The sequence below is a fragment of the Procambarus clarkii genome, chromosome 36, assembly GCF_040958095.1.
Source record: "Procambarus clarkii isolate CNS0578487 chromosome 36, FALCON_Pclarkii_2.0, whole genome shotgun sequence".
Taxonomy (NCBI): Eukaryota; Metazoa; Arthropoda; class Malacostraca; order Decapoda; family Cambaridae; genus Procambarus; species Procambarus clarkii.
Genome location: NC_091185.1, coordinates 31,991,139 through 32,015,018, shown reverse-complemented (window position 1 = coordinate 32,015,018; position 23,880 = coordinate 31,991,139). Strand labels below are relative to the sequence as shown.

At 42.2% G+C, this 23,880-nt stretch overlaps 2 long non-coding RNA genes across 2 annotated transcripts in view; one reads left to right on the top strand and one right to left on the bottom strand.

Moving 5' to 3' along the window:
* Positions 1 to 9,756, top strand: part of LOC138371517 (uncharacterized) — an 11,998-nt gene extending 2,242 nt beyond the window's left edge. The window contains exons 2-3 of the long non-coding RNA XR_011230526.1: positions 297 to 413; positions 9,451 to 9,756. This is a non-coding gene — a long non-coding RNA (uncharacterized lncRNA). The remainder of the gene's footprint in view (positions 1 to 296; positions 414 to 9,450) is intronic.
* A 6,057-nt stretch (positions 9,757 to 15,813) lies between these two features.
* Positions 15,814 to 23,151, bottom strand: LOC138371516 (uncharacterized). Its single transcript, XR_011230525.1, has 3 exons — positions 22,997 to 23,151; positions 20,476 to 20,592; positions 15,814 to 16,055 (listed from the first exon to the last, which is right to left on the bottom strand). It is a non-coding gene; the product is annotated as an uncharacterized lncRNA (long non-coding RNA).
* Positions 23,152 to 23,880: the final 729 nt, after the last annotated feature.

The window sequence follows — 23,880 nt, the reverse complement described above, 5'->3', positions numbered from 1 at the left end:
CATCCTAGCCTCACGCAGCTTAGCCCCAACCTACATGTAGCATCCCAGTCCATCCTAAGTGATCATTACCTTACTGGCTGTGTTTTCTCTTCAGCCCTGAATGTAATGTGGTGGAACATAAGCAGATACATATCAGGTCTTAGAGAATCTGTACTTCATACATTTCTTAATAATGCCTCACAAATATTTAAATAATTAAACAAAAATTGTATAATAACTTCATATTATTCTTGCAATTTATTTTTGCATTTTTTTTATACAAAATTTACATTTTAAAAGATTACCTCTATTTTTAGATTGATGACTTGATGACTACAGTGCCATCCACAGCAAATCATGGTCTTAAAATATCTCCTAGCAATGACGGGACCAATTTTCACAGAGATCAAATTTTTGCTAAGCAGTAGTCACAGGTAAATATATATTATATATATAATATTATATATATAAAATTAACTACTTCATTGCTCAAAGCACCTTTAGACATTCTGAGAGTTGTGCTATTTTATTAATTAATTAATTAGGCTATATTTTTATGTTTTGTAATGTTTTCATTACTTTTCTGGGGGGAGCCCCGTCGGCTCCCCGGAGCTTTACCGGCTGATATGCGGTCAGACTTTGGCATCAGTCATGTGTATGGAGTTCTAGGGCCTACCGGGGACCACGAGCCAGAACCTGGCCCCCTCAGAGAGGCAAGGGGAGCAATGGCCTATAGAAACCCCCGTGTGGTTGGAAGCATTCTATGTCTGCCATCGACCGGGTCAAGCATCCAGAAAGGTAAGCATTCCAAAACAAACCCCTATTCTGGTGAAAATTGCTACCTAAGCCGAACTAGTGAATAGAACTCTTCAACAGAAAACAAGGAAACTAGTATGACGTCATACGTCACAGCGCCGCTGTCTGCGCAGCTCCCCCCTCCCCGGGAGGGGGAAGGGGGAGCCCCAGACCTCCCACGCCGGCTATCCACCCATCAGTTCTTCGGCTGATGCTATAGGCAATGGTTATGTGCTCCGGCTCCAGTGGCAACGTTCTCGTGGTTTCCTCCCCGGGAGCCCCGGGGCTGCCCCGTTGTATTTCGTTTTGGGACTTGGGGGTGTTGGTTGCTTCGGTTCCATCCACGCCCCCTTGTCTTTCCCCTGGTTCACCCTTCCTGCCTGCATCCGGTTCCTTACCGTCTGTAGGTTCAGGGCGGGGTGTTTGGTGGTGTTGAGACTCGGGCGGTCTCGGGGAATTCCCCTTCCGGGGTAGTGACGGGGGCATTTGGGCCTGTTCCTCCAGCCGTGTTGTATGAGTCTGCCAGTGGGCTCCCTTCTTAGTGTTTTCACGGCTGCCCCGGTTTTCTGGTACGGCCGGGGCTTTGGGGGAACGGCTCGGCCCCGGGGCCTGTCGTGTAGGTTCCCGGGGCTGACTTGGGGGGGCCTTGGCCCCGGTAGACCCCGTGGGGGGTTTTATCCCCCTCTAGGCGGGGCTTGTGGTTACGCGGAGTGGGGTCTTTCCTCCCCACTCGCCGTACGTGCTGTTGGACGTCGGCCCCTCCCCGGGCTCGGTTCCTTGGCCTTTGAGTCGGTTGGTTCCGTCCTGTGGGTGGATGTTTCCTCCCCCGCTTTTTGGGACGGTGTTTTTGTCATTTTCCCCGTTCGATGGGGTTCTGCGTGACTTCTGATCTCGGGTGCGCCTGCGCCTTCGTGTGCCTTCGGGACTAGTGTTGGCTTCTGTGTTCTCGAAGGTACGGGAAGGTTTTTCGCTACTTCCCGCGTTATTGGAACGTCTGTCGGCTCCTAGTACTTGTCGCCCTGTTGGGCTACTTGTCGCCCTGTTGGGCTACTTGTCGCCCTGTTGGGCTGCTTGTCGCCCTGTTGGGCTACTTGTCGCCCTGTTGGGCTACTTGTCGCCCGGTTGGGCTACTTGTCGCCCGTTTGGGTTCCCTTTTTTTGGGCTCTTGGCTTCTTTGGCCGGTTTTATTGTTCCTGCTTCCTCTTTTGGCTCCTTTTCTCGTGCAATAGTCCTGGCTGGCGCCTTCCCGCAGGGAGGGTGTGCGGTTCGGCCAGCGTGTTATGCGCATGCGCCGTGGAGTTTGTTTTGGTCTGGGCGGTGGTTCAGTGCTGGGGTTTTGCGCCCTTTTTTGCTACAGTGCTTCGCCTCTCGTTCTTCTCCCTGGCTGCGGTATGTGCCCCTTTGCGCCGGGGGTGTCCTGGTTCCCAGTTGTGGGGAGGACACCGCGGTTTTCCCTGTGTCATGGGTGTGGACCGCCTCCTTCGCCTCTCCCTGTTCTCCTGCGGGTCCGGCAGGGTCCGGCTCTGGCGTCTTCACCTGGCGGTGCTCCCAAGTTCTTCTGGGCACGGTTGAGTCGTGTCAAGTTCGAGCCACCATTCGCCAGGTGAGTTTCTGCGGTCTGGCGTCTTTTGGCCGGGCGCTGGAAGCGGCGGTGTTTCTATACCTGTCTTTATTTAGGTATAATTTTGTACGACTGAGACCGTTCGCGCACCAGTGACTGTCCCTTTATCACCCCTTCCTGTCCCCCTCATGTGCATGTCCAACCTATGCTGGAGTCATTCAGGGGACCCTCCTTTTTTAATGTTGTGAGGTGTGGGGGTTGTAGGGTTGGTTCTGTACTCACCTGGTGAGGCTCCTGGCTGTGCTTGCAGGATTTGAGCTCTGGCTCTTGGGTCCCGCCTATCTGGTAGAACTTGCGGGATAGTACCAGTGGAGTGCAGTGGTGCTATTGGCACTTTTGGGGAACACTGTATTACCATCAGTGGTCTGTGCTTGTTACACGACCTACTTGCGAGCATAAGCCTTCTTGCTGGTTCGTCCGTGGACTTCCAGGGCGCACTGGCCTGTTTTCGTATGGCAGTTCCGGCCCGTCCTGGTTGTGGGGGTATGTGGGCCGGTGGACTGCTCCTAGCAGCTGCCTGGTGGGCCATCCTCTGGCCGGTCTGGCCTGACCTTGGGCCGGGCTTGAGGTGTAAAAGAGCTCCCAGTACCTCATCCAGCAGGTATCGAGCGGGGTTTCTCCGCCGTCGGTCACCTGGTGCAGGTTTCTGGGCCTGCAGGGTTTTTGTCGTGTCTCCGTTGGCCCTGTCTGGGGTCTGCCTGCTCCGTTCTCTGCCTTTGCAGAGGGGAGTTGCTATTTACATGTTGCAGTGGTGCCTGTTGCTGCTGCTGCTGCACGTGTGCATTGGTACCGTGTTTCACGGTGGCGTGTCCTTGTTCCTGTGTCCGGTTGTGGAGTGGCACTTTGCTGCCGTTTTGTGCCTGGGGATTGCGTGGGGTTTTTGTCCCTGCCTGATTGTCCACCCCTGGTTGTTCTCCTGTTTTTTTTTTTGTTTTTTTTGTGCTTCTGCTCTTTCTTCCTGCCTCTTCTGCAGCAGGGATGTTCTGCGTGTGTTCTTAGGCGTTGGTCAGCCTGTGTCCTGTGATGTGCTTCTTTGTCTCGGTCTGTTGCAGTTGTTCGTGCCCCTTGGTTCGGGTCCTGTTCTGGCGGCGACCCTTCCGCCTTCTTTGGTTTTTCTATCTTGCCCTGCCGGTTGTTGTTGTTTTTTTTTTTTGGGGGGGGGGGGTTCTTGCGATGTCTCGCGTCGGACCCGTCGTTTCTGAACTCCTGGCGGGCTTGCATGCTTCGGGGAGTTTTTTCTGTTCGGCAGACGTTCCATCTCCTTGTGCCGCCTGGGTTTCGGTGGTCGCGCCCGAGATCTTCTCGCGGCTCCGCCTTTTTCCTGGGCTCGGGGGGGCCTTGTCGGGGCTGCTTATGTTCTGCCTCGTGGTCTCGCCTCCGGTTGGTGGTCGGGTGGCTTCGTGGTTGGTGTCCCACCTGCGTGCTTCTCTTGGCGGCAGTATGGGGTATTTTGGCGGTCCTTCCTTTTCCTGTCCCTTCTTAGGTGGTTCCTCTTGTTAGCTTGGTTTACTCTCGGCTTGGTTTTCTAGTGGGGGTTGGGGGCCGTCGTCTTGCCACATACTGTCGCCTTTTTTCGTGCGGCGCAGGCGGAGCCGCTTCAGCTTGCTTTCGGTCTTGGTGTTGCTTCTGCACCGTTAGTCAGCTGTCTTGTGCGTCATTTCACCTCCGGCCTGTTCGTGCGCCGCTTGCACCATCCTGGTCTCTGGTCAGCGTGCTCTGTCTTCTACTCGGTTGGTAGTGCCCCTTCGGTTCCGGTGTGTTTTTTCGTCGGCTCTTTCCTTTGGGCCTTTGCCTCTGGGGGTCGGTTCGCTGTGTTTTCTTGCTCCTTCGGTTTTAGCGTTTTGGTTGTTTGATGGCAGCAGTCTCCATCTTTTCTGGCGCGGGGTGGGGCTGCTGCATTCTGGAGGGGTCCAGGGTTTGTTAGTGCTTCGTTGGTCGGGCCGGGGGTGTGTCGTTTTTGTGTTCGGTGGCGGCCCTCTGCTGTTGTTTGCGTGCCACGGCGTTTGGGTCCGGAGCGCGTTTTGCGTTGATCCGGTTCTGTTCTTCCCGGTTCGCGGGTGATGGTGTCCCGGGTGGTCAGCCGTGTTCTTGCGGCTAAGCTGCCTGTGTTCTTCCCTCATGCCTGTGGCGTTCGTGGCTTCGCTGCTCTCGCTGCCGTCTGGGCGACGTGGCCTTGCAGTCTTTCGGGCATGGATTTTTGGTGTTCGTGCAGGGGCCTTGCTGATCGTGGTTCTCGTGTTGTTCCCGGGATTTTCGGGGCTGTGGCGCCTTGGGTTGGCGTTTGCTGCCGGTTGTCTCGCCTCCTTGGGGGGTGCGTGGTGTCCGCCTCCCGGTTTTGTCCCTTTGACCTTCCTCTGTGGGTAGTTAGCTCCAGGGAGCCGACGGGGCTCCCCCCAGAAAACCAGCGTTGAATGTAATGAAACGCCATTTTCTGGGTGAGACCCGGAGGCTCCCCGGCAACAATCCCTCCCTCCGGTCGGCGTTTTTCGCGTGTTTTGACATCCAGCCTCAGAACTGATGGATGGATAGCCGGCGTGGGAGGTCTGGGGCTCCCCCTTCCCCCTCCCGGGGAGGGGGGAGCTGCGCAGACAGCGGCGCGGTGACGTATGACGTCACACTAGTTTCCTTGTTTTCTGTTGAAGAGTTCTATTCACTAGTTCGGCTTAGGTAGCAATTTTCACCAGAATAGGGGTTTGTTTTGGAATGCTTACCTTTCTGGATGCTTGACCCGGTCGATGGCAGACATAGAATGCTTCCAACCACACGGGGGTTTCTATAGGCCATTGCTCCCCTTGCCTCTCTGAGGGGGCCAGGTTCTGGCTCGTGGTCCCCGGTAGGCCCTAGAACTCCATACACATGACTGATGCCAAAGTCTGACATTAGCATATCAGCCGGTAAAGCTCCGGGGAGCCTCCGGGGTCTCACCCAGAAAATGGCGTTTCATTACATTCAACGCTGGTTTTTTTGTTTTGAAATATAAATTGTTGAGTTTTGAAACATTTTGACATTAACTATACCTGAATATTTATAAACAAAAAAATACCAGAACTATGTCCTTGACAATTGCACTAAGAAGTCTTTGCCAAAATCAGGTGCTCAGTGCAGTAGTTAAAAACTTAAAAGTTGTACCACCTCTGGTGCAAGATTAGGGACCCATAGCCTCAGAGAAGAAAATAAAGAGTACTCAGAGAAGGCCTTGAATAATAGGCAGGCTGTTTGTGTGTGTTTCGACGGTAAGCTTGCTGACACCATATGTAATTACCTAAGTGTAGTTACAGGATTAGAGCTACGCTCGTGGTGTCCCGTCTACCCAGCACTCTTTGTCACATAATGCTTTGAAACTACTGACGGTCTTGGCCGCCACCACCTTCTCACTTAACTTGTTCCAACCGTGTACTCTGTATGCGAAAGGAAATTTTTGTATATTTCTTTGGCATCTTTGTTTAGTTAGTTTAAATCTATGACCTTTTGTTCTTGAAGTTCCAGGTCTCGGGAAATCTTCCCTGTCGATTTTATCAATTCCTGTTACTATTTTGTACATAGTGATTTTATCACCTCTTTTTGTTGTCTTCTAGTTTTGGCATATTTAATGCCTCTGACCTCTCCACATAGCTCTTGCCCTTTAGTTCTGGGAGCCACTTAGTAGCATGTCTTTGCACCTTTTCCAGTTTGTTGATGTGCTTCTTAAGATATGGGCACCACACAACCGCTGCATATTCTAGCCTTGGCCGAACAAAACTCGTGAACAATTTCTTTAGTATTTCGCCATCCATGTATTTAAACGAAATTCTGAAGTTAGAAAGCGTGGCATAGGCTCCTCACACAACGTTCTTTATGTGGGCCTCAAGTGATAGTTTTCTATCTAGAATCAACCCTAGACCTCTTTCTTTTATCAGAATTATATAAAGATTTCTCACATAATTTGTAGGTTGTGTGGGATCTATGTTCTATTCCACATTCCATAACATGGCATTTATTCACATTAAATTTCATTTGCCAAGTGGTGCTCCATATACTTATTTTGTCCAGGTCTTCTTGAAGGGCATGACAATCATCTAAATTTCTTATCCATCCCATTATCTTAGCATCATCAGCAAACATGTTTATATAATTCTGTATTCCAACTGGTAGATCATTTATGTAGACAATGGACATTTCTGGTGCATGTACTGTGGTACTCCACTTGTGACACTTCTCCAGTCCGATTGCCTCTGATTACTGCCCTCATTTTTCTATCAGTCAGAAAATTTTTCATCCATGTTAGAAGCTTACCTGTCACCCATCCAAAATTTTCTAGTTTCCAGAACAACCTCTTATGTGGAACTCTGTCGAAAGCCTTTTTTATGTCTAGATAGATGCAGTCGACCCAACTACCTTTTTCCTTTAAAATCTCTGTGGCTCAATCATAGAAACTGAGTAAATTCGATACACAGGATCTTCCAGATCGAAAAAAATACTGTCTGTGTGATATTATATAATTTCTCTCCAGGTGTTCTACCCATTTAGTTTTTATTATTTTTTTTCAATCTTTTCACTGTTACACTTGTCAATGATTCAGGTCTATAACTGAGAGGGGTGGGGTCTTCCCTGTTGCCACTTCTGTAAATTGGAACTATGTTAGCCTTTTTCCACATGTTTGCTATGACTCCTGTACACAGGGATGCCTGAAAGATCAGGTGAAGTGGAAGGCTGAGCTCAGATGCACATTCTCTCAGAACCCATGGTGAAACTCCATCTGGACCAACTGCTTTGTTCTTACTTAGCTCCTTTAGCATATTTTCCACTTCATCTCTAGACACCTCTATACGCTCAATGATGTTCTCAGAAATTCTTATTGTGTCTGGTTCTCTTAAGATTTCATTTTGTATAAACACATTTTGGAACTTTTGGTTTAATGTTTCACACATTGCATTATCATTTTCTGTGAATCTGTTTCCTATTTTCAACCTCTGGATATTATCCTTTACCTGCAATTTGTTGTTTATGAATTTGTAGAATAGGCCCAGTTCTGTTTTACATTTATCCATTATCCCTTTTTAAAAATTTCTTTCTGCCTCTCCCCTTACTGCTGTATAGTTGTTTCTCGCATCTTTGTATCGCTGGTATGATTGGGGGTTTGGCTTCTTTCTATATTGATACCTGCTTGATGGGGTTCTGCTCTTCTACTCCCCAAGCCCGGCCCGAGGCCAGGCTCGACTTGTGAGAGTTTGGTCCACCAGGCTGTTGCTTGGAGCGGCCCGCAGGGCCACATACCCACCACAGCCCGGCAGATCCGGAACTTCTCTTAGAAAACAGTCCAGTTTTCTCCTGAAGATGTCCACGGTTGTTCCGGCAATATTTCTTATAGTCGCTGGGAGGACGTTGAACAACCGCGGACCTCTGATGTTTATACAGTGCTCTCTGATTGTGCCTGTGGCACCTCTGCTCTTCACTGGTTCAATCTTGCATTTTTTTCCATATCGTTCACTCCAGTACGTTGTTATTTTACTGTGTAGATTTGGGACCTGGGCCTCCAGTATCTTCCATGTGTATATTATTTGGTATCTCTCTCGTCTCTTTTCTAGAGAGTACATTTGGAGAGCTTTGAGACGATCCCAATAATTTAGGTGTTTTATCTCGTCTATGCGTGCCGTATATGTTCTCTGTATTCCCTCTATTTCAGCAATCTCTCCTGCTCTGAAGAGGGAAGTGAATACTGAGCAGTACTCGAGACGGGACAACATAAGTGACTTGAAGAGTACAACCATTGTGATGGGATCCCTGGATTTGAAAGTTCTCATAATCCATCCGATCATTTTTCTGGCTGACGCAATATTTGCTTGGTTATGCTCCCTAAACATTAGATCGTCGGACATCATTATTCCCAAATCCTTGACATGCTGTTTTTCTACTATGGGAAGATTCGATTGTGTTTTGTACCCTGTATTATGTTTCAGATCCTCATTTTTGCCATACCTGAAATTTACCACTGTTAAACATTATGTTCTTTTCTGCTGCCCAATCGAAAACTTTGTTGACATCTGCTTGTAGTTTTTCAATGTCTTTCATTCCATTTTTGTGTCTTTTGGTCTGTGGCCCTCTCTCAATTTCTGTTGAACCAATCCTGTTTTCTGGCCCTGCATCTCTGTTTTGGTATGAATGTTTGTGTGTCTTCATTGTGTATTTTGCAAAATTTGGCATACATTTAATTTACTTCCCTGTCTAGCAACAAGTCTGCCTAATTACTTATTAAAAAAATTTTGAAGTTCCCCATAGTGACCTCTCTCTCTCTCTCTTGAAATCAAGTTTATCAACTGTTTCAATGTCCCCATTTTCTGTGTGTGTATGTGTGTTTGGAGGCTAAGCTTGCTGATACCATGTGTGTGTGTGTGTGTGTGTTTGAAGGCTAAGCTTGCTGATACCATGTGTGTGTGTGTGTGTTTGGAGGCTAAGCTTGCTGATACGGTGTGTGTGTGTGTGTGTGTGTTTGGAGGCTAAGCTTGCTGATACCATTTGTGTGTGTGTGTTTAGAGGCTAAGCTTGCTGATACCATTTGTGTGTGTGTGTGTGTTTAGAGGCTAAGCTTGCTGATACCGTGTGTGTATTTGGAGGCTAAGCTTGCTGATACCATGTGTGTATTTGGAGGCTAAGCTTGCTGATACCATGTGTGTGTGTTTGGAGGCTAAGCTTGCTGATACCATGTGTGTGTGTGTGTTTGGAGGCTAAGTTTGCTAACACCGTGTGTGTACTCACCTATTTTTACTCACCTGTTTAAATAATAATAGGGGTGTGTACCACCTCTGGTGCAATTGTAGGGACCCACAGCCTTGAAGAAAATAAAGAGTATTCAGAGAAGACCTTGTGGATTCTCACTGAACACTAATCTTTTCTTTTCCTACCACCCCTCTTATTTTGTTTTATGCTGTATTCTATTATATATCATATAAATACATAGCCAAATGGCAATATTTATTATGTCTATACAAAAAGAAGACATCCACTTTATTTTTTTTCTCTCCTTTGTTTCTATGTGGATTTTGTTGTAACTAATGATTCTCCTCCTTTCCCATCAACAGGTCTTCCTCACTGGGCTTGCTCGGCTTTTGTGTTACTGTGAGGGTGCCATCATCGTTTACCCTTCAAGACTGACTCATGCTGGCATTGCATTTGTGGACTTCCCTTCACAGTAAACAGTCCTTCTCCATATGGTGATTGTCCAGGGCAAGCAGGGTGTGACTGCCATCTTGGAGAAGCAGGGTCTTTTAATATGAAGAATCTTCCGTCTTCTCTACTTACGCCAGCTTGTGCTAGCCTTGCATTCTTGTTACTTCATGGCCCTTGGGCCTTTTTTATTTATTTTACATAATAAATTTTTTTATTAATACCCGTGTTTCACAAGAGATCCTTAACATTTTAAGCACCAATTGTATTGACTAATGTACGTCTTGTAACCTTTAAGACATAGACAAGACATAGATAAATGAGTGAATAATACTGAGTGACTAGGTTAGGGCGAGGAACATAGTACAGTGTCTGACTTTGGAAGAATGCCTACTGTTTTAGAAACCTTATTGCCATGATCATAATCGTATGGGTTAAAAAGCATTTGTTGTCACTCCTACACTGTGGCTTGTTGAGCTTAAAACCTTTGCTCCTTGTTCGTGTTACATCTGACCTTTTGAAGAAATTGTATGAATCAATATCCTCCAAATTGTTCAGTATTTTAAAGGTTTCGCTCTATTACTCTCTCATTTGTATATATCTAAGCATATAGATTAGATTTAGATTAGATTTTTTATTCAGGTAAAGGTACATACATTGCAGATGAGTTACAAAGGGAAAGACAATGACTAGAGTTCACTAGCTCTATTGGAAGAGAAACGTCTGCAAGACAAGTGTGGGCAAAAATTCAGGTAGCAGCGGCTCACAACGACCCCCAACGGCTTCATTTTGTACCTTCTCCAACTTGCCCATCCTACCTTTACCAAAACAAGAAATGACAGGTGCAGCATAACCAATAAGAAATCTTACAGTACTCAAGTACATCATTCGTAGCACTTGGACTCCCACTCCTTTCCACAGCATGCCAAGGCCTTCAGAGGTTGTAATCTCTTCCGACATTGACTCAACAGTCTGTTCATCTCAGTTTCCAAACTCTCATAGGTATATCCAACATATATGCCTAAATATTTATATATATTAACACTCTCTATATTTTTACCGTTTATTTCCAATATAATGGGCCTCCGACTTTTACATTCAAACTTTAGTTTTGTCTTCATTAACCACTAGTCCCATGTGGTGACACAGGTTTCCGAAATTGTCCAACACTGTTTGAACCTTTGAAATATCTTTGCCCTGAAACAAAATATCATCGGCATATATGATTGGAGTTACCCAATTTGAGTATTTCTCAGATGCTATCTTATTCATTAGTGCATTAAACAGGGTGAGACTCAACACTCCTCCCTGAGGTGTGCAGAGTTCTTGACCTTGATACCTTGAACCATACAACCTTGATACCACACCTGAGCCTTCCTTTCCTGAAGATAATCCCCTATCCAGCGCAATAATCTCCCTTCAACACAAAGACCAGCTAATTCATATAAAATAACCTCTTTGTTGGCTTTATCAAAAGCTCCTTATAAATCAATAAAAATTTTATAATAATCATTACCATTAGCTAGACATTTAATAATACAGTCAGAGGTACTTTTTCCTCTGAGGAACCCGAAAAATTATTAGACAGCTGATCACCTATTATATACAAAAGTTTATTTAAAATGATCCTCTCCATCATTTTACAAAAACACGAGGTTAAAGACACAGGTCTGTACTCTCCATTGGCTTTAGGGATAAGGATGATCATAGTTCTTTTTCATTTACTGGGAATTCTGCCCTCTTTATAACTAATATTAAAGAGGTCTAACAGCGGGCTTTTCGTCATAATGGCAAGTTCATTAAGTATTTCATAAGTTACTCCATCCTCCCCAGGGGGGCGGTAGATTTCCCAACTTTAATCGCCGTTATTAGTTCTTCTCTGGTAATACCTGTGCAAGTGACATCACCACTGTTACCTGCTGTAAGTATAAAATCCTTTCTTAGATCTTTCCAAGAATCAAACGACTCTCTCGTTACAGCGGGTAATTAAATGAACTAAGTTTGGCAGCTTCCGCCCATTTATTTACGAGACCTTTTGCAATTCCTTACGGGTCAGGATGTGCAACAAAATTATGCTTTTTACCCCTTATTTCATTTATGTCTTGCCAGATTTCCTTCAAGTTTGTTACTCCTAACTTTCTCTGCAAACTCCTGCCAATACTTGCTCCAAATTTCCTTTCTCTTCTCCGCACACTTTTATGGGGGGATGCTTTTCTATACCAGATGTTTTCCGGTTCAATGTTGCATTAAATACATCTACCTCCTTAATTAAATCTTAATAAAATGCTTCTGCCGAAACTGGCTTATAAGTATCATACCAAGACTTAATATGACCAACAAGACTCCTTAATTCTCCCTTATTAAACTTTAAGCTTTTCCTCTGTAGGCAGGCATGCTTTTTATCTAGTTTAAGCTGTATTTGTAATGCAAAATCTCTTAGCATTTCATCCACAGTAAGACAATTCTCCTCTATGCCCTCAGCATTTATCAAACAAGCATAATCTAATCTCCCTCCCCTCAGATGAGTAGGAGAGGGCTCGCCCAGCAGTTGAACATCTTCATGTTCAACATCTAGTTTATGAAGATGTTCATCTTCATGTTCAGAATGTTACCATCCCTATCCCCAGTTTCCTGGAGTGCTACTATGTTAATATTCTCTCTAAGAGTATAATAGTGTACATCCACCGCTCTAGTTTTTAATCCATTAACGTTCCAAGATAATATTATCAATCTACTTTCATCCATGATTAATAATAAAACTATCTTTGCCCTGTCCGTCACATTCCATGAGATACGAGAGTACCTTAGAAACTTCCTTCCAACTCCGTAATATTTTTTCTTTCTCCTCACTTGCACACCTACTACTAACATCGAAGGTAATAGTACTCATATCTATTTTCTTTGTTATTTCTGTATACCTTTTTACTTTAACGAAGGTACCCCCCAGGTGTAGGGAGGAATGATCTTTTCCAGGTATATTTTGAAAATCAGCATCGTTTTGCCACGTACCGCTTCGGTGGGTAGGCGGTTCCATGAGTTAATAACTCTGTGGGTGAAAAAGTATCTCCTGTAACTGGTAACTGGCTATTCAGACGAAGGACTTCGGGTAGATGTAGTTTACATGGACCTGAACAACGGTCGTAGTCTGCTGTCTGCTCTGTGTCGAGGCTGTAGCGTCTTGGGTCGATTAGAACTGTACACGCCGAGTGCTACATTCTTGACTGGAGATTGTACTGTGTGCTATTCGATTGATTGATGAAGATTAAGCCACCCAAGAGGTGACACGGGCATGAATACCCAGTAAGTGGTGGCCCTTTTGAGCCATTACCAGTGTCAAAAGATGATACTGGAGATCTGTGGAGGCGCAACTGCAACCTGCGTGACGGGAGATGGCTCCCGGACCAAATGGTGTGTGCTATTCTGATTTATTTATAAAGATTAAGCCACCCAAGAGGTGGCACGGGCATGAATAGCCCGTAATGTGCTATTCTCAAGTCGCTTGCTTATGTACGGTGACGACACCTCACAGTAAGATATAGAAGGGTGGAAAACCGTTACCTGTAAATAGGGATAGGATTAATGCTTGTGTAATTAGTTATGCCATTATGATGATGAGATAATGGAGTATAAGGATTACTCGATCACTACATCACCTTCAACTATTACTAGGGGAACTATTCCATGGTCCAGCGATTTTCTGAAAAGGAGTTTCACTGGCAAGCATAGTGAATTAAGAGCATAAGAATAAAGGTAACTGCAGAAGGCCTATTGGCCCATACGAGGCAGCTCCTATCTATAACCACCCAAACCCACTCATATACATGTCCAACCCGCGCTTGAAACAATCGAGGGACCCCACCTCCACCACGTTACGCGGTAATTGGTTCCACAAATCAACAACCCTGTTGCCAAACCAGTATTTACCCAAGTCTTTCCTAAATCTAAACTTATCCAATTTATACCCATTGTTTTGTGTTCTGTCCTGTGTTGATACTTTTAATACCCTACTAATATCCCCTTTGTTATGTCCATTCATCCACTTGTAAACCTCTATCATATCACCCCTAACTCTTCGCTTTTCCAGTGAATGCAATTTAAGCTTTGTTAATCTTTCTTCATATAAAAGATTTCTATTTTGGGGAATTAACTTAGTCATCCTACTCTAGACACGTTCAAGTGAATTTATATCCATTCTATAATATGGCGACCAAAACTGAACTGCATAATGTAAATGGGGCCTAACCAGAGCAAGATATAGCTGAAGAACCACACCAGGTGTCTTGTTACTAACACTTCGATTAATAAATCCCAGTGTCCTATTTGCCTTATTACGAGCATTCATGCATTGATCCTTTTGTTTTAAATTCTTACTAATCATAACTCCCAGATCCCTTTCACAATCCGACTTCGCAATCTCAACACCATCTAGCTCGTATCTTGTAACTATCATCATTATCTAGTCTCAAAACTTTACATTTATCAGCATTAAACTGCATCTGTCAATCTTTTGACCATTTCAAAACCCTATTTAGATCAACTTGAAGTGATAGTGAGTCTTCTTCCGTGTTAATTTCCCTACCTATTTTTGTATCATCTGCAAATTTGCAAATGTTGCTACTCAGCATTAGAACACAAGAACACAAGAACAAAGGCAACTGCAGAAGGCCCACCGGCCCATACGAGGCAGCTCCTACCTACAACCACCCAATTAATTTGCCAGTTCCTTTACGACTTGGGACTTAAATACATTTACACTTTGGGCTTCTGAGTCTTTTAGTTTGTCAATGCTCTTCCTGATTGTGTAGCGTGTAATTGGTATTTCTCTTAATTCATTCTCCTTACTTCCGACAAACATTTGTGTTGGTGATGGGATGTCATTCAAGCTTTCTAGTGTGAACACTGATGTTAGGTATTCATTGAGAATGTTTGCCGCCCTTTTATCATACAACTTAAAATTGTTAGTCTCATCTTTTATGGGTCCTACGGAGTCAGTTCTTTGTTTGGGTTTTACTTCGTATATATTTGCCCGAAACGCTATGCGTATAAGTGGCTTTAGGTATTGTATTTTAAATTTTAAAATTTTGCCCCGAGGAGCGAGTTTATTGGGAGTACTTAGCTGTGTCATTAGCAAGGTAATTAACTATAGTTTGCTGTGCTCCGTCCTTTAACAAATCCATTGACCCCTCCCCTAACCTGCCTATTTTGTGCAATAGTCGGTTTAGGATGATCCTTTCAAGCATCTTCCAAGTGCATTACATGAGACTGATAGGTCTGTAATTGCCAGGGTCATTGGGTTTCGGTATTGGGACCATTATTGCACGTTTCCATTGTGTGGGCAACACTCCACATAGGAATGACTTGTTAAACAGGTGGAGTAATGGATTGCCAGACACTCCACACAGTGCATTGAGTATGTCGTAGGTGACGCCATCTTCACCAGGTGCTGTACTTTTACCCTTTACTTCCTTGGCTGTAATTGGTTCCCCATACTCGTCATCACTAGATTGTGCTCTTTTTATCCTAATCCTTCTGTCATTATGTCGGAGGAGCTGTTCCCTGCTTACTTCTGCAGGGAGGGAGGAGGATGATGCTGCATCACTCCACTTGTGAATTAGTTCTTCAGCCTTACCCTGGGGGTCGTTGTGAGCCGCAGGCCAGGCTCTGCTCCCCTTAGCTACCTTAATTTTTGCCCACACTTGTCTTGCATTAGTTTCTCTTCCAATAGAGCTAGTGAACTCTAGTCATTGTCCTTCCCTTTGTAACTCATCTGCAATGTTTGTACCTTTACCTGAATAAAAAATCTAATCTAAATCTATACTAATCTATATGCTTAGATATATGCAAATGAGAGAGTAATTGAGCGAAACCTTTAAAATACTGAACAATTTGGAGGATATTGATTCATACAATTTCTTCAAAAGGTCAGATGTAACACGAACAAGGAGCAAAGGTTTTAAGCTCAACAAGCCACAGTGTAGGAGTGACAACAAATGCTTTTTAACCCATACGATTATGATCATGGCAATAAGGTTTCTAAAACAGTAGGCATTCTTCCAAAGTCAGACACTGTACTATGTTCCTCGCCCTAACCTAGTCACTCAGTATTATTCACTCATTTATCTATGTCTTGTCTATGTCTTAAAGGTTACAAGACGTACATTAGTCAATACAATTGGTGCTTAAAATGTTAAGGATCTCTTGTGAAACAAGGGTATTAATACAAAAATTTATTATGTAAAATAAATAAAAAAGGCCCAAGGGCCATGAAGTAACAAGAATGCAAGGCTAGCACAAGCTGGCATAAGTAGAGAAGACGGAAGATTCTTCATATTAAAAGACCCTGCTTCTCCAAGATGGCAGTCACACCCTGCTTGCCCTGGACAATCACCATATGGAGAAGGACTGTTTACTGTGAAGGGAAGTCCACAAATGCAATGCCAGCATGAGTCAGTCTTGAAGGGTAAACGATGATGGCACCCTCACAGTAACACAAAAGCCGAGCAAGCCCAGTGAGGAAGACCTGTTGATGGGAAAGGAGGAGAATCATTAGTTACAACAAAATCCACATAGAAACAAAGGAGAGAAAAAAAATAAAGTGGATGTCTTCTTTTTGTATAAACATAATAAATATTGCCATTTGGCTATGTATTTATATGATATATAATAGAATACAGCATAAAACAAAATAAGAGGGGTGGTAGGAAAAGAAAAGATTAGTGTTCAGTGAGAATCCACAAGGTCTTCTCTGAATACTCTTTATTTTCTTCAAGGCTGTGGGTCCCTACAATTGCACCAGAGGTGGTACACACCCCTATTATTATTTAAACAGGTGAGTAAAAATAGGTGAGTACACACACGGTGTTAGCAAACTTAGCCTCCAAACACACACACACACATGGTATCAGCAAGCTTCGCCTCCAAACACACACACATGGTATCAGCAAGCTTAGCCTCCAAATACACACATGGTATCAGAAAGCTTAGCCTCCAAATACACACACGGTATCAGCAAGCTTAGCCTCTAAACACACACACACACACACACAAATGGTATCAGCAAGCTTAGCCTCTAAACACACACACACAAATGGTATCAGCAAGCTTAGCCTCCAAACACACACACACACATGGCATCAGCAAGCTTAGCCTCCAAACACACACACACACATGGTATCAGCAAGCTTAGCCTCCAAACACACACACACACATGGTATCAGCAAGCTTAGCCTCCAAACACACACACACACACACACATGGTATCAGCAAGCTTAGCCTCCAAATACACACATGGTATCAGCAAGCTTAGCTTCCAAATACACACATGGTATCAGCAAGCTTAGCCTCTAAACACACACACACACACACACGGTATCAGCAAGCTTAGCCTCCAAACACACACACACACATGGTATCAGCAAGCTTAGCCTCCAAACACACACACACAGAAAATGGGGACATTGAAACAGTTGATAAACTTGATTTCAAGAGAGAGAGAGGTCACTATGGGGAACTTCAAAATTTTTTTAATAAGTAATTAGGCAGACTTGTTGCTAGACAGGGAAGTAAATTAAAGGTATGCCAAATTTTGCAAAATATACAATGAAGGCATACAAACATTCATACCAAAACAGAGATACAGGGCCAGAAAACAGGATTGGTTCAACAGAAATTGAGAGAGGGCCACAGACCAAAAGACACAAAAATGGAATGAAAGACATTGAAAAACTACAAGCAGATGTCAACAAAGTTTTCGATTGGGCAGCAGAAAATAACATGATGTTTAACAGTGATAAATTTCAGGTATGGCAAAAATGAGGATCTGAAACATAATACAGGGTACAAAACACAATCGAATCTTCCCATAGTAGAAAAACAGCATGTCAAAGATTTGGGAATAATGATGCCCGACGATCTAATGTTTAGGGAGCATAACCAAGCAAATATTGCGTCAGCCAGAAAAATGATCGGATGGATTATGAGAACTTTCAAATCCAGGGATCCCATCACAATGGTTGTACTCTTCAAGTCACTTATGTTGTCCCTTCTCGAGTACTGCTCAGTATTCACTTCCCCCTTCAGAGCAGGAGAGTTTGCTGAAATAGAGGGAATACAGAGAACATATACGGCACACATAGACGAGATAAAACACCTAAATTATTGGGATCGTCTCAAAGCTCTCCAAATGTACTCTCTAGAAAGGAGACGAGAGAGATACCAAATAACATACACATGGAAGATACTGGAGGCCCAGGTCCCAAATCTACACAGTAAAATAACAACGTACTGGAGTGAACGATATGGAAAAAAATGCAAGATTGAACCAGTGAAGAGCAGAGGTGCCACAGTCACAATCAGAGAGCACTGTATAAACATCAGAGGTCCGCGGTTGTTCAACGTCCTCCCAGCGACTATAAGAAATATTGCCGGAACAACCGTGGACATCTTCAGGAGAAAACTGGACTGTTTTCTAAGAGAAGTTCCGGATCAGCCGGGCTGTGGTGGGTATGTGGCCCTGCGGGCCGCTCCAAGCAACAGCCTGGTGGACCAAACTCTCACAAGTCGAGCCTGGCCTCGGGCCGGGCTTGGGGAGTAGAAGAGCAGAACCCCATCAAGCAGGTATCAATATAGAAAGAAGCCAAACCCCCAATCATACCAGCGATACAAAGATGCGAGAAACAACTATACAGCAGTAAGGGGAGAGGCAGAAAGAAATTTTTAAAAAGGGATAATGGATAAATGTAAAACAGAACTGGGCCTATTCTACAAATTCATAAACAACAAATTGCAGGTAAAGGATAATATCCAGAGGTTGAAAATAGGAAACAGATTCACAGAAAATGATAATGCAATGTGTGAAACATTAAACCAAAAGTTCCAAAGTGTGTTTATACAAAATGAAATCTTAAGAGAACCAGACACAATAAGAATTTCTGAGAACATCATTGAGCGTATAGAGGTGTCTAGAGATGAAGTGGAAAATATGCTAAAGGAGCTAAGTAAGAACAAAGCAGTTGGTCCAGATGGAGTTTCACCATGGGTTCTGAGAGAATGTGCATCTGAGCTCAGCCTTCCACTTCACCTGATCTTTCAGGCATCCCTGTGTACAGGAGTCATAGCAAACATGTGGAAAAAGGCTAACATAGTTCCAGTCTACAGAAGTGGCAACAGGGAAGACCCCACCCCTCTCTGTTATAGACTTGAATCATTGACAAGTGTAACAGTGAAAAGATTGAAAAAAATAATAAAAACTAAATGGGTAGAACACCTGGAGAGAAATTATATAATATCACACAGACAGTATTGTTTTCGATCTGGAAGATCCTGTGTATCGAATTTACTCAGTTTCTATGATTGAGCCACAGAGATTTTAAAGGAAAAATGTAGTTGGGTCGACTGCATCTATCTAGACATAAAAAAGGCTTTCGACAGAGTTCCACATAAGAGGTTGTTCTGGAAACTAGAAAATTTTGGATGGGTGACAGGTAAGCTTCTAACATGGATGAAAAATTTTCTGACTGATAGAAAAATGAGGGCAGTAATCAGAGGCAATCGGACTGGAGAAGTGTCACAAGTGGAGTACCACAGTACATGCACCAGAAATGTTCATTGTCTACATAAATGATCTACCAGTTGGAATACAGAATTATATAAACATGTTTGCTGATGATGCTAAGATAATGGGATGGATAAGAAATTTAGATGATTGTCATGCCCTTCAAGAAGACCTGGACAAAATAAGTATATGGAGCACCACTAGGCAAATTAAATTTAATGTGAATAAATGCCATGTTATGGAATGTGGAATAGAACATAGATCCCACACAACCTACAAATTATGTGAGAAATCTTTATATAATTCTGATAAAAGAAAGAGGTCTAGGGTTGATTCTAGATAGAAAACTATCACTTGAGGCCCACATAAAGAACGTTGTGTGAGGAGCCTATGCCACGCTTTCTAACTTCAGAATTTCGTTTAAGTACATGGATGGCGAAATACTAAAGAAATTGTTCACGAGTTTTGTTCGGCCAAGGCTAGAATATGCAGCGGTTGTGTGGTGCCCATATCTTAAGAAGCACATCAACAAACTGGAAAAGGTGCAAAGACATGCTACTAAGTGGCTCCCAGAACTAAAGGGCAAGAGCTATGTGGAGAGGTCAGAGGCATTAAATATGCCAAAACTAGAAGACAACAAAAAGAGGTGATAAAATCACTATGTACAAAATAGTAACAGGAATTGATAAAATCGATAGGGAAGATTTCCCGAGACCTAGAACTTCAAGAACAAAAGGTCATAGATTTAAACTAACTAAACAAAGATGCCAAAGAAATATACAAAAATTTCCTTTCGCATACAGAGTACACGGTTGGAACAAGTTAAGTGAGAAGGTGGTGGCGGCCAAGACCGTCAGTAGTTTCAAAGCATTATGTGACAAAGAGTGCTGGGTAGACGGGACACCACGAGCGTAGCTCTAATCCTGTAACTACACTTAGGTAATTACATATGGTGTCAGCAAGCTTACCGTCGAAACACACACAAACAGCCTGCCTATTATTCAAGGCCTTCACTGAGTACTCTTTATTTTCTTCTCTGAGGCTATGGGTCCCTAATCTTGCACCAGAGGTGGTACAACTTTTAAGTTTTTAACTACTGCACTGAGCACCTGATTTTGGCAAAGACTTCTTAGTGCAATTGTCAAGGACATAGTTCTGGTATTTTTTTGTTTATAAATATTCAGGTATAGTTAATGTCAAAATGTTTCAAAACTCAACAATTTATATTTCAAAACAAAAAAAGTAATGAAAACATTACAAAACATTAAAATATAGCCTAATTAATTAATTAATAAAATAGCACAACTCTCAGAATGTCTAAAGGTGCTTTGAGCAATGAAGTAGTTAATTTTATATATATAATATTATATATATAATATATATTTACCTGTGACTACTGCTTAGCAAAAATTTGATCTCTGTGAAAATTGGTCTCGTCATTGCTAGGAGATATTTTAAGACCATGATTTGCTGTGGATGGCACTGTAGTCTTCAAGTCATCAATCTAAAAATAGAGGTAATCTTTTAAAATGTAAATTTTGTATAAAAAAATGCAAAAATAAATTGCAAGAATAATATGAAGTTATTATACAATTTTTTTTAATTATTTAAATATTTGTGAGACATTATTAAGAAATGTATGAAGTACAGATTCTCTAAGACCTGATACGTATCTGCTTATGTTCCACCACATTACATTCAGGGCTGAAGAGAAAACACAGCCAGTAAGGTAATGATCACTTAGGATGGACTGGGATGCTACATGTAGGTTGGGACTAAGCTGCGTGAGGCTAGGATGCCCAGCCTGCCTTGTCTAGGCTGGGCTGGGCTAGGCAACACTAGGAAGGAGTCAACAAATCTCTGGAGTGCCTTACTTTTCCTGATATCCTTAAAAAAACAAGAATGATGCCATTTTATAAAGGAGGCGAGACAGCAGACATAAACAATTAAAGAAAAATATCAAATCTACTTATACTTTCCAAAATATTTGATTTTTTTTTTTACAAACATCTCTTCCTACTTTGTAAAATTCAGCATGAATACAAACACACACACACATCCCTAGGAAGCAGCCCATAGCAGCTGTCTAACTCCCAGGTACTTATTTACTGTTAGGTGAACCAGATATAGAGAATAACCACAATATGTTATCCTTATAAGAACTATTTTGTAAAGCCACTAGTACACGCAACATTTCAGGCAGGATATATAATATATATATATGGGGAGCCGGTCGGCCGAGCGGACAACACGCTGGACTTGTGATCCTGTGGTCCTGGGTTCGATCCCAGGCGCCGGCGAGAAACAATGGGCAGAGTTTCTTTCACCCTATGCCCCTGTTACCTAGCAGTAAAATAGGTACCTGGGTGTTAGTCAGCTGTCACGGGCTGCTTCCTGGGGGTGGAGGCCTCGTCGAAGACCGGGCCGCGGGGACACTAAAGCCCCGAAATCATCTCAAGATAACCTCAAGATATATATATATATATATATATATATATATATATATATATATATATATATATATATATATATATATATATTATGAATACATACATACGGGACAAACTGCCAGAGCTCAACCACCGCAAGCACAACTAGGTGAGTACACACACATTTTATTTATATATATATATATATATATATATATATATATATATATATATATATATATATATATATATATATATATATATATATATATATATATATATGAGTGTCAGACCATGGAGGAATGATTTTTTTTAATTTAATTTATATAAAATATTATTCCTTCTGAAGATGTATTAATACATGAAAGTACTTAAGGAAATTCCTGTTTCAATTCTTCCTCCGTGGTCTGACACTGTCACATTTTTTATCAAGTGTTAATTTTTGTGATTAACACACATGTGGCATGTTTACACACACATTATTTATATTATATATATATATATATATATATATATATATATATATATATATATATATATATATATATATATATATATATATATATATATATATATATATATATATATATATATATATATATATTATTAAATATGACCGAAAAAGTAAGATTAATAATTCTAACACGAATTAATCTTACTTTTTCGGTCATATTTAATAATATATGTCTACAGGAAAGACTGCTACCAAAATATACTAATATATATATATATATATATATATATATATGGAACCCTCAACCCTATAAGTGGAGGGTTCCTACAAACTCAACCAGAGGTGGTACCCTCTATATATTAATAAAACGGCAAGGCTATGCTAAATCTAGGCAGGGATTGGCTTGGCTAAGCTGGTCAGGGCTTGGCTAGGGTAGGAAGGACTGGTCATGTTTAAAAGCAAGGCAGGGTTAGGCTAGGCAAGACTAGGTAAGGGTATACTGGGATAGGCTTGGCTACGGTAGGCTAGGAAGAGGTAAACTAGGATAAGCAAGGCTGTGCAAGCACTATGCACAGCTAGAATGAACTATGCTAAGATGGTTTAAGCTGGGCTAGGTTAGGATAAGCTGAGTCATGCAGGGCCCCGATTGACCAGTGGAGTCTAATGGTCTAACCTTCTAGCTAGTTTGCTGACCTAAGAGTGTAAATGCCTAGCCCCTAACCTGAGATATATACAAGAGTTGTTACATTCTTGTACAGCCACTAGTACTCGTAGCGTTTCGGGCAGGTCCCTGGAATACGATCCCCGCCGCGAAGAATCGTTTTTTCATCCGAGTACACATTTTACTGTTGCGTTAAACAGAGGCTACAGTTAAGGAATTGCGCCCAGTAAATCCTCCCCGGCCAGGATACGAACCCATGACATAGCGCTCGCGGAACGCCCGGCGAGTGTCCTACCACTACACCACCTGCTGCAATATTATTATAAAAGAAATATTACTTATTATAATCGTAAATACTAAATACCTGTTGTGTTGATTTAGGGGCGACGACGATCGTGGGATCGGATGCGAGCCACAGGTGGCCTACACCATGCTTTCTAAGGCGTCCATCTCGTAACAAAAACAAATCCGTGTATTCATACACAAACAGAGATCCCGTGGTTATGCGAATACTTGCAATTCTTTTACCTAAAATAATAACAATTAGATTAATAATAATTAACTTAATTTTTACTCAAGATTCACAAAAATCATTAATACTATTTTAAAAGAAAATTTATAAGACATCTAAAAACAGATATACAGACTTTGTGTGATATTTATTTCAACATTATATATTAATAGAATGTTGTAACTATTATTTTTAAATATTAGGTAGTTTCCAGCTACGTATATCGCATATAAACGTTGCAAAAATGTTTTAGACTGAATTAACACATTACACATTTATGGAGTAATTAACAACAAAACAATCTTTATTTTCATTGCAGAACATATATCAGAGCATACTAGTGACTCATACATTTAAAATAGTGTGATTTTTAAACAATTCGGTTGTAAACCCGCAGAACCGCCTACCCGCCAAAGACGTAACATAAGAAATGGTATATAATTCATTATTTTAAATTCCATATATAATCATTAATAATTTTCGGCAGCTATCGAGGTTCTCCATAGGTAAATTCCTGTACTCTAACAAGATGCTACTTGCTGTTTAGCTGTTTAAATTCTTGGAAAATCGTAATGACCAGCGACATAAAATATAACAATGAAATAGTAGCTGGTAACTGTAGGTGAACGAAAAATTAAATTCCAAATTGATTAGATGTTTTCCTAAATATAAAGATCGACCTGAAGGAATTTTATGAATTATGGACTAATTAAACAAAAAAATAGGTAATTTTACTT